The sequence below is a fragment of the Gossypium hirsutum genome, chromosome A13, assembly GCF_007990345.1.
Source record: "Gossypium hirsutum isolate 1008001.06 chromosome A13, Gossypium_hirsutum_v2.1, whole genome shotgun sequence".
NCBI lineage: Eukaryota > Viridiplantae > Streptophyta > Magnoliopsida > Malvales > Malvaceae > Gossypium > Gossypium hirsutum.
Window position 1 is genome coordinate 24226227 of NC_053436.1, and position 15435 is coordinate 24241661.

Below are 15435 nucleotides of genomic sequence, written 5' to 3' on the forward strand. Positions count from 1 at the left end.
CATATAATTATTTTTAACATTTTTCCACATGTATATGGCACATATTAAATTATTTTTACTATGGTACATGTTATTATTTTCATATAACTTTATGTAAATATTTTTCTATGTATATATATCCTGTTTAAAAATTATTTATGCGGATAATGTTTTTAAGAACCCTTTTAAATCATATAATTTATTGTATTTCATATTATCCTTATGTTCTTTATATATATATATTGCTATTTATATAACTTATATGTTTACTTCTTCTTTTTTATACAATATTAATTTCATTCTTTTTATCAATAATTATACCCAATGTTTATCTATATATAAAGATTTCATAAATTTACTTTATATATTATCTTATATCATATATCATGTGTCCACCCATCTATTTTGAAAATGTCTTATACCATATCGACCTCTAAACTCCATTTTATTTTCGTATATGATATGTTGGTTGACTTATATTGTGCCATGTTTATTATTGGCGTATATCATCATCTATTGTTTTATTTCTTATATAAATCATTTGTCAACCACGTTTACGAGTTTGATTATATTTTCTTGATCAATTATGCTTAGTTATAAGTTTGTTAATTGGTATTGCATTTTATGTATGCATATTACCCCAAGTTCTATTTTCCCTTTAGCCTACAAATGTCGCATTACAATTTTCAACTTCCTTTTTTGAAAAATTCTAATTAATTATTCCATCATATTTCAAGTCAAACTAATATGTTTTAAGCTAGTTTTATAATCAATCATTTAAAAATCCTTTAAAACGAAGACGAGATTCGATCTTTGACAATTCACGGAATAGTGCCCTAACGTGTTGGGTTGCAATTTCGCGTTTGCTCAAAATAATAGAATATCCCTTCGAAATTTCACTCATGCCTATTAAAAATTCTTTAAAACGAATGCGATGTGCGATATTTGGCAATTCGCGGAATCGTGCCCTAACGTGTTGGGTTGCAATTTCTCGTTTTCTTAAAATAATCAAATAACCCTTCAAAATTTCATGCATACCTTCTAAAAATGATTTAAAACAAAGGAAATATTCGACATTTGACAATTCGAGAATCATGCCCTATCGTGCTGGATTCTGATTTCTCGTTTGCTCAAAACAATCGAACATTCCTTTATATTCTCACTCAAGTTTATAAAAAATACTTAAAAATGAAGACGATGTTCAATGTTTGGCGATTTGAGAATCGTGCCCTGTCGTGCTGGGTTGCACTTTTTCATTAGATCGAAACAATTGAAGATCCCTTCGGAATTTCACTTACATTTTCTAAAATCTTCTAAAATAAAGGCGATATTCAATGTTTGGCGATTTGGGAATCGAGCCCTATCGTGCTGGGTTGCACTTTTTCATTTGTCCAAAATAATCGAATATCTCCTCGGAATTTCACACGTACTTTATAAGGTAAGGCAATGGTCGATGTTTGGAAATTCGAGGAATCGTATCCTACTACGCTGGGTTTCAATTTTCCGTTAGACCAAATAGTTGAGCATCCTTTTGTAATTCTCGAATTATAAACTTTCGGACATCGAAAGAAGAAGATTTTGACAACCAACTCGGGTTACTCAAACATTATAAAAAAGAACCACATTTCAAAAACTTTTTAATTTTAGACATAAGGACAGTACTTAATCGATTCGGTACCAATTTTGGGCGTAGCGAGGGTGTTAATCCTTCCTCATGCGTAACTGACTCCCGAACCCGTTTTCTCAAAAGTTCGTAGACCAAAATCATTGTTTTAATAAACCAAAAAATGTTTTATTAAACTAACCTCATTTTTAGGTGATCCGATCACACCAAAACAAAAGATCGGTGGTGACTCCATATTTCTGTTTTTCAAAAGTCAATTTCCCCCTTTTCTTAAATTTAAAATTTTTTAAATCGTGGGATGGTTTCGATAGCTTGGCGACTCCGCTGGGGACTTGAGAGTCGAGCCATAAAAATTTATTATTTACTGTCCTTTTGTCAAAAACTGAAAATGTATTTTAAAAATCATGTATCTTTCGATTGCGTTCGATTGTATGATTGTTTTGGTGCGGGTCTTGTAGAATAGTACTGCATTTCATTGCATGACCACTATGGTCACACCTTCTAAGTGGGAGTAAGAAACTACACTTTTGTGAGGTTTTCACCTCCGCATGGGCTAGTGGATTGCTTCCGGGGTACATCTGTACCTATGATTTCGTGAGATTTTCATCTCCGCATGGTCATAGGGAAATGTATCCCCCCGAACCGAACTCGATCTATATATGCCTATAATGGGTGAGGATTGAGAAATCTGCTGGTTCGGGTACCTTATCCCTAGAACCGAGCCACATATAGAGAGACCTAGGAACTTACCCCGGGTAGAGCCACTCCGAATCCCTAGTGATCACCCGATTAGGTACTTTGTCATTTGTTTATTTCTGTACTAATGTGTTTTGTTTTTGTTTGTTCATGACTACATTGCATTACATCATCATAAAAAGGAGGTGTTGATCGTATTCAATTGCTAAATAGAACAATTTGTCATAAGAAAACGAATTTCCTAATAACGCGAGTTACAATACGGTTGTCCGAATTTGGTCCAAGTGAACACGACAGAAGAAGGCTAACAGTTCATGGAGGAAAACAAGACTTTACCTAAGGATTCAAGCCGATAAAGATTATCCAAAAGCCATCGCGTCCTGACTTTCTTAAAGGAGCTAATCAACATCGCGAGGATAGTAATTCGTGGCCTGATCAAGCAAAAAAGATCCAGTAGAGGCATGCATTTGAAGCTTGCGAGATTTGACTTTCACGGGGATCAGTTCCCTCGCCAGGAAAACGAAAGCAAGGCTGTATACATAATCCGTTTTATGAAAAAGAATTTGTTTTATTGAAAAGTTGTTCTAGGGGAATTGAATTCAAAATCAACATCTTTCTTTCCTTTGCATTCATCCCATGCATTTGCATTGCATTGCATCATTTACATTGCATTGCATTATTTGCATTAGATTTCCCTAAAATGACCCTAATTAGGTAAAATTATTTCAGAACCGACAAAAGATATGGACCAAAGATTGGAGAGAATGGAGCAAAAGAAAATACAGATGCAAGAGCAATTGATCAAAATTCAACAAGATATGTGAGAAATGCTAGAACTCCAAAGAAATATGATGGGCCAGTTAACCCATTTACTGGCCAGAGAATTTGAAAAAAGGAGTGGCCCAGTGGTCAATAATGAGGATGATGTTGAAGGGATCATCTATTCCCCAGGCTTTGCCCCAATAAGCGTTCCGACCCAACCAGACATGCAAGGGGTACCCATTGTTATCGGACACCAATATCAGACGGATACATCAGCACTATTTAGCTTCTCGAGGGGTTCAGGTTTTAACCCGAAAAATGATCAAGCCAAGCCAGTTGTTCTGGCAAAAACGAAGGCAAGGGGAGAGTAGACTTTAAAGGCCCAGAAGGTAAATAGTACGAGTAGGTATAACAAGGGTCGTTCGGAGCTGATTATAGTAGGCCGAACAAGGTCAGTAACTACCAGCCATCAGGCCTCCTCAAGGCAAGAACCCAATCGAAGATCGAGCTCAGAAAAACCCCAATACATGCCCATTCCAATCACGTACGGAGAGTTGTACCGCGTTTTGTTCGACGCACATGTCGTATCCCCTTTTTACATGAAACCTATATTGCCCCCATATCCTAAATGGTACTATGCAAGCAGCCAATGTGAATACCACGCGAGAATCACAGGGCATTCCATTGAGAACTGTACCGCTTTTAAAAAGATTGTCGAAAAGCTCACCAATTTGGGTATCGTAAAATTCAATGATCCCTCTGGAGCGGGAAATCGGTTATCCAACCTTTCTGTTAAAGAGGCGAACATTATGAGTTCCATGCTGGATTGGGGCATGAGATTTAAGGGTGCATCGAGCTCGAAACTCTAATGCAAGGCCTAGTATTAGGGAACCCAAACATCAACGACGTATCAGAAGAGGGAACTCGGGAGTAGACTTTTTCAAGCTTCTAACCTTACGTACTTAGGGTGTTTTAAAAAATGGGACTGTGAAAGAGATCCTTGTATTTTTAAGAGCTAATCTAGAGTAATATTCAAAACATACTTGTTGTTTTAAGCCTAGAAGCAACAAGAATCCTTTTGTGAAATAGGCTTATATCCAAAATCTTTATTTCAATGAAATGCATGTTTGAGTAAATTTTCTTTTATTCTTTCCATTTTATACTGTACAAACGATTATTCTTAGATTATTTCATTTATGATCATACCATACAAATAATCATCCTTAGAATCATTTATTGGAATATGCCTTCGTACCTATAACAGGTCTCCAGACATCGACGTGAGCGACGCTGTCACTAATTCCGAGTCTCTCTTTAAGAAAGATATGTGTCTAGAGGGATCTCAAGACCTTGAAGATGACAGAGATTGTGACTTATTTCCCGATTTGTTAAGGACGGTAGAACAAGATGAAAAAACTGATCCTACTTTACGAAGGGTCAATGGACATTGTGAACAAGGGGCAAAGGTTGAAACCTGAGTCACCACAGGGACAAAATGAATTGTCTTTAAGTTACTTCAAGAAATTAAAAGATATTTTCACATAATCATGACGAGATATATTTGATATTAAGATCTGTGGATGATACAAAATGTCTATACAGTTCCAGAAGGACACGTGTCAAAGGTTTCATGGTAGCCACGCTAATCATGAGGTTTAGGTATTGTTGATCCACCATGGAAGGGGATTACATTGGTTAAAGCCACATTCATTTCCTCACAGATTTTCTCTATATGAGGCAAGGATGTTATCAGGCCATTCTCATCAATTCATCTTGGCAGTCATTGATTACTTCACGAAGGGGGTGAGGGTCGCTTCATATGTCAATAATTACAAGATCAATAGTCGCCAAAATTCAAAAAAAATGTGGGGTTGCTGACAAGTAATGTCAGAAAGGATCACTTTCAAATACAACTGCACAATCTCAAAAGTTTGCAGTTTGCTCAAAGATCAGACACTATATCACAGTGCAGTAAAAGTAGCCAAAAAGAAAGACAAAAGTTCAAAAAAAGGGAAAAACAAACAATAGAGCAAAAGTCATAGTGAAAAATGACTAAGTCTTGTAAATACTGGCATAAAGAAGTTATCATTTACCCTCTATATTCGTCGAACGTCTGCCAGAACCTTCGTCGGGGCAACACATTGTTCGAAACGATTTTGAAAGCAAGATTTCTTTTGGTCAAGTCTTAGCTGAAGTTGGATTAGGCAGAATAGATCTAACCCCGATATGATCAGTTGAATTTGAAGAAAGGAGGTTGAAAGCCATATGACATGGCCCAATGTACCAGAAATGAATGATGCAAGCTTACATCGAAAAGGTTCTTCCTAGAGGATTCCATGAGGGGGACCTGGCACTGAAAAGTTCATTTTTACACAAAAGGACTTCCAAGGAAAGTGAAAGGCCACGGCAAAAACCGTCAAATGATGCTTTGAGATCTTCAAAAAAAAAGAAGAGAAAAGAAGAAGAAAAGAAAAGAAAGAAATAAAGAAGAAAAAGAAGAAAAGAAAAGAAAAGGAGAGGCCAAGGTGAAAACCCGCAAAGGGCGCCTGGAGACCGAGGGTATTTTGAGTTGAAAAACTGAAAAGGGCAGCTCAAATTTGAATCAAAGTAGGGCATACAGTAGTCTTGCTATGCCTGAATTAACAATGAAGAAGTATGCTACGTCTTGGGGCATCGACAAAGTACCCCGGATCCCCTAAACACATATTAAGCTCAGAAAGGTCCTCAAGAAGTTGGTACAGAGAAGCTCAAGTTGCGATATCTGGGGCACCTAGTTTCCATTTTGCTCATTTTGAATTTGTTATCTTTGATTACCTTATTCTTTTCAGAATACGTCCCAATAAACTTCCTTCTTATTGCATCGTTATCATTAATTAACTTATTCATGTTGAGTTAATTGCCTTTTATTGTATTTGCAATTTTTGATTAATCTATTTATTTTGAGCTACCCTACTAATCAATTCCCTTCTTGACCATTGTTTTGATCCTTTTCAAGCATTTTGCATTGAAATAACGATTAATGGACTAATAATACCTTCGCAAAAGGGGTTCTGCATATTACTCTAGAAGCTTCTAAACAACATAGGAACCTGAAACACGACCATCATTTAGAACTCACCAAGCCTAAAGGTTGAAAATGTTTCTAAATTGCGACTATCTCTTTGAATTTTCTGTCAAAGATATCAGTAGAATGAAAAGGCAAGATATTTCGTCGGTGATACAACCTCGACAAATGACGAGCAATGTCAACTAAGGGGGTTCATTCTCGAGAAAAGAAAAATGATATTCTGCATTCATCGAGCATATACAATGGGTCATTACACCCAAGGAATGGTGTAATAGATCAAATTGATTAAAGATGAAACAAATCCTATACTCTGAGTTGCAGTAGGTTGGATAAGCAAAAACTCCATAAAGTTTGAGTGGGGCAACATTGTCAAGCAGATGAGATTGTTTCTTCGAGTTTTCTATTAAGAATGCCAGCTAAACAAGACAACAGAATAATACGTCAACAATAAAACCTCAGTGAACGACGAGTAATATCAAATCAAGCATTAAAAATGACATTTTGCATCCATACAAACGTCATTCATAGGAGCATTTGGCTCAATCGAGTCATGACATCCTAATCATTAGGCATGAACTCATACGCATTATACAGGTTGAGTCCTTCAAGGGACAATGAGGATTGATGTTCCTTAATCCCCTAAACAATAGGGTAACAAGCTAAAGCATGGCAGTCTGACATTCCTTGAAGCAGATAACAGATTTGGCGCCTCTATAGCGGCGGAGAGCAGATCGAAGATAATAGATTTGGCGTATCTGTAGCGGCGGAGAGCAGATCGAAGATAACAAATTTGGCATCTCTGTATTGTCAGAGGGCAGATCGAAGATAACAGATTTGGCATCTCTATAGCGGCGGAGAGCAGATCGAAGATAACAGATTTGGCGTCTCTATAGCGGCGGAAAGTAGATCGAAGATAACAGATTTGGCGTCTCTGTAGCGACAGAGAGAAGATCGAATATAACAGATTTGGCGTCTCTGTAGCGGCGGAGAGCAGATCGAGCATAACAGATTTGGCATCTCTGTAGTGGTAGAGAGCAGATCGAAGATAGCAGTTTTGGCATCTCTGTATCAGGCGGGGAGCAGATCGAAGACATAGCTGATTTGGCTTTCACGTGTTTATGTTGAAGTAGATCCAAGATGATTTTGCATCTCTGTATCAGGCGGGGAGCAAATCGAAGACATAGCTAATTTGGCTTTCACGTGTTTACGTTGAAGCAGATCCATGATGATTTGGCATCTTTGTATCAGGCAAGGAGCAGATCAAAGACATAGTTGATTTGGCTTTCACGTATTTACATTGAGCAGATTTGACATCTCTGTATTGTTAGAGGGCAGATCGAAGATAGCAGATTTGGCATCTTTGTGTTGACAGAGAGCAGATCGAATTTGGCGAATCTAAGCTTCCTGATATTGCAGCGAAGCAGATTTAAGCCATCATCCTAGCTCCCTAATATTGTAGTAGAGTAGGCTAAAAATTACAGATTTTATCTCTCTGAAGCTGCAATAGAACAGATCAAGCTAATCGCAGAAGAATAGATTAAAGCCATAAACCTCAAGTTGCAGTGGAATAGGTCAGAGCTACGAATAGTTGCAGTGGAGCATATTGAAGATACTTGAAGGAAAGAAGCGCCAAGAAGAGTCGAAACTCAGCTGGCCCATGAAAAATTGGCCTTTTTATAGTCTTTACTCTATTCTCGTTACACGATAATGAGCAAAGAAGGGCAGCTGTAATGCCCAATTTTGGCCCAGGCCCGTGCAAACACAAATCAAACAAAACCACAAAAAAAATGAAAAATACAATAATATAAAAATCCAAATGTCAATAGTAGCCCAGTTTATCGTCCAATTACAAAAATTATGGCCCAACTACTAGAATAGGCCCGAAAAGCCCAAATTATCAATGTTCCGGAACCCTAGCAGCAAGGAACACAGTAGCCTCCAGCACTACCATGAATGGCGCCTCCACGTCGACACCACCAGCAGCCTCAGTACGCGCCAGCTACCCCCACCACGTTGCCTCCGTACCTGCAAATAAAGACAAGAAAGGACGACCACATCAGCAATAGCAAAAAAACAAGCAGAGCAATGAAAAAAGAAAAGGAATTGTATTTTTCTTTGTCGTTTTATTTGGTTTGGCTATAAAGCCAAGAACCTTTCCTTTTGTAAAAACTACGAACGGACACCAATCAATCGAGTATAAAAAAATATTTTTGAAGGTGGTTCATTTTTTCGCTGTTCTGATTCTTATTTTTTCTCTTTATTTTCTCGCCTAGTTTTTATCCTTTTTTACTAAGATACACACACAAAAAGAGGGGATCCCTTTTTTACGCATACATGTATAGAAAATAAGAGAAAGGAATAAAAAAAAAAGAGTTTTTCGGTAGAAGGTGATTATCCTTCTTTTGTTCTTTTTGTTGGAGCAGGATTTGCATCGTTCTTTGGTGATTTTCTTTCTTTCATTTCTCATTTTAATATAGAATAAAAAGTATTGGGATAAAGAAACACTCACCTGAATCAATCGGGTTGTCAGAGTTGCATCTTCCTCTTCGAAATTAAGCCCAACTCATTGCTAGTCATCTATTACAATGATAGTGTGGCGATTGGGGGAGAGTTTTGGTCGGCCAAATGAGAGATTAAAAAGAGGCTAGGGTTTCAATTTCAAAAGGACCGATTGTTTCATTTTTTTGGGAGGAATTGTTTGCTTTTATAAAAGTTTTGAAATGGTACCGTGTAAGAAGGGTGGGGGGAGCCTTTTGCACCTAAAATGGTCTATTTATGCAACAAGTCCTTCCCCTTGCGCACAGCCTTCAATTTGCGTCAAATTTGCCTACCTTGTGTTTTAAAATTTGGCCTGCTAATTTGTGCGTTATTTCACTTTGATCCGCGGTTCCTGCGGCATTGTAGGCATGAGATATTTACAAATTCAGTCCTTATACATTTATGCGCTTTGAGCATTGGTCCATATTATGATTACTTTATCTGTAAATTATCCTCCCTATTTTATTGCAGTATTAATTTGGTCTTACAGTTGTACAATTGATTAATTTTTAATACATTTAGTATGTGTATGCCTTAATCCATGTTAATAATTTTGGTTGTTACATTTGTACAATTATTTTTAGATTGTTTTTTTTTCACATTATGTATCCTATTTCTTTAAATATTTTATATGTTTTTGTATGTTAATCATTAGTTTAAGTTTTTTATAATAACTATTATTTTGCATGTTGTAATATTTTTTTATGTATTATATTGTTTTAATACACTATTAATAAGTGTTGTTAATATATTTATATACATAAATTATTTAAAATATTTCTTAATTTATGTTTAATTCGCAAGTCTTTATGTACGTATGATACTGTTTTGGAAAATCTATCTTTGTATTCATAAAATTGCTATTTTGAACACGTGTCTCCATATTATGTTATCCAAGTATCTTATTTAATTTCTCTTTTAAATAGTTTTAAGTAAAATGGTATGATGATAATATAATTTCACATATATTTATTTTTAAACAAAAGTTTTAAATAAAAAATCTATCATATAAGTAATACCTTGCCATGAATTATAATTTATTCATATTTAGTATATTATTTAAATTATTATTAAACATATGTTTTGTACTTATATTTTATTTGCATCTATTATTAAAGCTTTGATATTCTTATACATATAGATTTTAATAAACTTGTAATTACTTGCATTTTTTATTTATTATGTATATAATTTATGATAAAACTAGGTTAATTCTATAATTCATATTTTAATTAAATGATATTTTGACATATAATTATTTTTAACATTTTTCCACATTTATATGGCACATATTAAATTATTTTTACTATGGTACATGTTATTATTTTCATATATCTTTGTGTAAATATTTTTCTATGTATATATATCCTCTTTAAAAATTATTTATGCGTATAATGTTTTTAAGAACCCTTTTAAATCATATAATTTATTGTATTTCATATTATCCTTATGTTTTTTTTATATATATATTTTGCTATTTATATAACTTATATGTTTACTTCTTTTTTTTATACAATATTAATTTCATTCTTTTTATCAATAATTATACCCAATGATTATCTATATATAAAGATTTCATAAATTTACTTTATATATTATCTTATATCATATATCATGTGTTCACCCATCTATTTTGAAAATGTCTTATACCATATCGACCTCTAAACTCCATTTTGTTTTCGTATATGATATGTTGGTTGACTTATAATGTGCCATGTTTATTATTGGCGTATATCATCTATCTATTGTTTTATTTCTTATATAAATCATTTGTCAACCACGTTTACGAGTTTGATTATATTTTCTTGATCAATTATGCTTAGTTATAAGTTTGTTAATTGGTATTGCATTTTATGTATGCATATTACCCCAAGTTCTATTTTCCCTTTAGCCTACAAATGTCGCATTACAATTTTCAACTTCCTTTTTTGAAAAATTCTAATTAATTATTCCCTCATATTTCAAGTCAAACTAATATGTTTTAAGCTAGTTTTATAATCAATCATATAAAAATCCTTAAAACGAAGACGAGATTCGATCTTTGACAATTCGCGGAATAGTGCCCTAACGTGTTGGGTTTCAATTTTGCGTTTACTCAAAATAATAGAATATCCCTTCGAAATTTCACTCATGCCTATTAAAAATTCTTTAAAACAAAGGCGATATGCGATATTTGGCAATTCGCGGAATCGTGCCCTAACGTATTGGGTTGCAATTTCTCGTTTGCTTAAAATAATCAAATATCCCTTCAAAATTTCATGCATACCTTCTAAAAATCATTTAAAACAAAGGAAATATTCGGCGTTTGACAATTCGAGAATCATGCCCTATCGTGCTGGATTGTGATTTCTCGTTTGCTCAAAACAATCGAACATTCCTTTATATTCTCACTCAAGTTTATAAAAAATACTTAAAAACGAAGATGATGTTCAATGTTTGGTGATTTGAGAATCGTGCCCTTTCGTGCTGGGTTGTGCTTTTTCATTAGATCGAAACAATTGAAGATCCCTTCGGAATTTCACTCACATTTTCTAAAATCTTTTAAAATAAAGGCGATATTCGATGTTTGGTGATTTGGGAATCAAGCCCTATCGTGCTGGGTTGCGCTTTTTCATTTGTCCAAAATAATCGAATATCTCCTCGGAATTTCACACGTACTTTATAAGGTAAGGCAATGGTCGATGTTTGGAAATTCGAGGAATCGTATCCTACTACGTTGGGTTTCGATTTTCCGTTAGACCAAATAATTGAGCATCCTTTTGTAATTCTTGAATTATAAACTTTCGGACATCGAAACAAGAAGATTTTGACAACCAACTCGGGTTACTCAAACGGTAAAAAAACGAACCACATTTCAAAAACTTTTTAATTTTAGACATAAGGACAGTACTTAATCGATTCGGTACCAATTTTGGGCATAGTGAGGGTGTTAATCCTTAAGCGTAACCGACTCTTGAACCCGTTTTCTCAAAAGTTTGTAGACCAAAATCACTGTTTTAATAAACCAAAAAATGTTTTATTAAACTAACCTCATTTTTAGGTGATCTGATCACACCAAAACAAAAGATTGGTGGCGTCTCCATATTTCTGTTTTTCAAAAGTCGATTTCCCACTTTTCTTAAATTTAAAATTTTTTAAATCATGGGATGGTTTCGACAATGGATATGGAAGAAAGAGTTCTTAAAAGCAAGCAGGAACCGATATTAGAAAATATCGACCCAAATGCTTATAGGCGTTCAAGGTGGAGGATGAAAGTGATAAACCTCGACCCGCTACTTAGCAAAGTAGGAACCTCGGTATAAGGGTGAACGCCAAACTCGGTTGAGCGATAAGTTAAAAAGAAGAACAAGGTTGACACCAACTAAGAACTAGATAGGCCAACAAGTCTTCAACGAAATATGGGAGAAAGATCCTCTCCAAATAGTTTCATTAACAAAGAAACAATAAAACAAAGTTCAAAAAAACCCCTTTACAAATGAAAGAAAACAAATATTTATAGGCACATAGATGACCATTCAAATTCCGCATCTAGGTGTTCACACAATAATAAAAACGTTCACACTAATGTATTAAAATAGTTCATAAAATCGGCAGATTCATGCACTAGTTGAATGGAAACTTTCTTCCCTCTAAGTGTGTGCATGAATGCTTAGTCATAAAGAAAGGCTTCAAGTGACTTGTATGTGCACCAAAGGTTGCATTCATCTCCTTGGGACATTCATGTACTTGTATGGAACATGTATCTTCATAATTAAACACTTTAATGGTATGTAGGTTCATAAATGGCAGCATGAACCTAGTAAATTCGTTCTCCCCTTTGTGCATGCACTTAATTCAATCAATGTGTTGAATTATTGAGTTAATTCCTTCCTTTGGGCGTTCTTGAACCCATCCATGCATGTGTAGTAGCTTATAGGTCAATTCAAAGCGTGAACATGTTCAAGGAGCTCTATGGTCAACATAGAATTAGTTAGCAGTTACTTCTTGGCCGAATAAGTGCCTTGGAAAGTTAGGAGACAGCCACCATACATGCACTTAAGCCATTCATGCATTTTATCATCCCATGCATTTGATCCATTCATGGACTAGCCTTTAATGTCCATACATGCATTCGACACATGCATGAATTTGTAGAAACCTTGCATCTAGCTGTACATGCACCAGCATTTAATACTTCTTCATTCATGAGTATGGAATGCCCAAAAGAGATGTTTCTTCATCCATATATTATGCCGTCCTTGATCATTGTATCTACAAAAAAAAAGTAAAATCAAATTATGAGACATCATGTAAATACATTAATGTCATGCATTAAATCGGCTACAATGTGAACATAATTAAAATATGTAATAACTATGACATATTAAAACAAATATTAATATAAATCAAATTTGATGCTTAAATAATTATGTTCAGATTTTATTTAATGCATTAAAGTCTAAAACCGGGTTTGAGCTAAAATGAGCTAAGCTTTAGCCCTTAAGCTAAAGTTGAGCTGGGATTAAACTCCTAAGCTGAAGTTGAGCTAAGGTTTAGCTCGTGAGCTGAATATGAGCTAGGAGTGAGCTCGGTTTAACTCAGGCAAGTTGGATTGAGCTCCAATAAGCTGGATTTGAACTGGACGGAGCTCGTGGAACTGGAAACGAGCTGGGATCAGCTTCCCAACATGTCAATTCTCGTCTTGACAGACTTGCTCGATAAAGTTCGTAGGGCGTGCTCGTATCAACTGATTTGTATACCTTGTGTATACTACCTGAGTATCCATCGATATTTCAATAATTCAAGGGAATAAATTCTTGACATGAAAAATTATGAAATTAAAATAAGTGTGTATCGAATACTTCAGAAATACTTGAAAGTTTGTAGCATGATGAGCTCATCCATGTTTATTTGATGTACATGACGTATGTGACTAACTTACTTAATTAAGTGTATGTGATTAGGCAAATTGCTAATTTTTGGGAAGCATGTTATTGAATGCTTATTTTAATGAATGATATTGGTAAGTTTAATTTCTGTTATAAAAACTTACTAAGCATTAAATGCTTACTAGGTTTTATTTCCTCTATTTTATAATGCTTAGAAGCTCGTAAAGGTTAGAGATCGATCGGAGCATCTTCACACTATCCTACAACTTGCTTTGGTATAAATAGTAAACTTATTTTGGTACAATGGCATGTATAGGCTAATTTTACCAATGTTGGCATGCAAGTGGATGTTTGTAATCTAGCCATTGGAATAGCTAGTGATGGTATGTTTTGGTACATTTTTATAAGGTTACATTATAATTAACATATATATGTTTGGTATGGTTAATTGAATTATGGTAAGCTTAAATATTTTACAAAAAGGAAAGTTTAAACACATGAATTTATATAAGGATGTTATATTATACATGATATTGAAGGTTGCTTGATTTATATTACTTGAATTGATTGGAAAATGTATGCAAATGTTGTTGTAGGTTGAAGGTTAAATTTGGGTGAGAAATAAGGCTAAGAAATGACCTTATTTTTTCCACACGGGCATGTGTCTAGATCGTGTGTGACAAAAGGCCTGGCACATGGGCATGTGGTTTGGTCGTGTGTCCCCTCCATCTTAAAGTTTAGAAACAGAATGCTCATAATTAGGCACACAGGTAGAGACATGGGCCTGTGTCTTAGTAGTGTGTGACACATGGCCTAGAACACAGGTGTGTGTCTTGGTTGTGTGAATCCTACACCTAATTTTTAAAAATTAAATTGACCATACAGCCTAGCACACGGTCATGTGGCTAGCAGTGTGACCCAAGTTAGAGAGTTACGTGGGTAAGGACACGATCTGGGACACAGTTGTGTGCCTCATATCGAATGCCCACACGGCCTGAGACATGGGCATGTCATGTAACAGCCCATTTTCGGTGAGATCAGAACAGTGGTTTCAGGACCACAAATCCGAGCTAAAAATTTAAAAATTTATTTTATCTTATTTTATTTTATTTTATGGTTGGCATCAGGATAGAAAGGTCACATAAAAATTTCGATGCAAAAATTTTGATGCGAAAATTTTATCGATTGTGTGGTTAATTAGGTAAAGGACTAAATTGCATAAAATGAAAAATTTGGGTTCTAATAGCTATAGGTATCAATTAGCTATGGAATTTAAATCTTAAGGTCCTTATATGGTAGTTAGATCATTGAAGGGTAGTTAGTAGATATTTTAATGACTCATCTATGGAAAAATTTAAAATAGCTAGGAACCAAATTGGAAATCACTAAAATAAAAAGATGACAAATACTTAAATAGAATCATCATCTTTTCTATTCATCTTCACCCCCAAAATTTCTATGGAAACCCTAAGAGAGAGGATGAAAACTTTTCAAGCTCAATAAGGTATGAAATCAAGTCTCGTTTTTAATAATTTTTTTATTTTTGGAATCGGGATAACCTAATGTCTCTATTTAGGGGATTAATTTGAAAACTTATCAAGGTATAAAATTTGGGTCATGGATGAATATGCTTAAAATTAGAAAATGAAAGTTTGTTCATAGACAAACAACTTTTACAAAAAAAATTTTGATGAAAACTTGATTTAGGGACTAAAATGAAAAAGTGGTAATATCTATGGAAAATTCTGAAATTTGTGAAATGTATGTGCTATAAATGTAGTAAATGAATTTTGGCTAGGCTTGTAAAGAGGGTTAAATTTCGTGAAATTCATTTTTCGAGCCGAGGGACAAAATCAAAATTTTTGAAATGAATAAAGGCAAAATGATAATTTTGCCTAGGA

The 15435-nt window shown here is 34.6% G+C and overlaps 1 long non-coding RNA gene across 1 annotated transcript; it reads right to left on the reverse strand.

Moving 5' to 3' along the window:
* Positions 1–7916: 7916 nt before the first annotated feature.
* Positions 7917–9175, reverse strand: LOC121212378 (uncharacterized). The gene is made up of 2 exons (XR_005907441.1): positions 8638–9175; positions 7917–8153 (listed from the first exon to the last, which is right to left on the reverse strand). It is a non-coding gene; the product is annotated as an uncharacterized lncRNA (long non-coding RNA).
* Positions 9176–15435: the final 6260 nt, after the last annotated feature.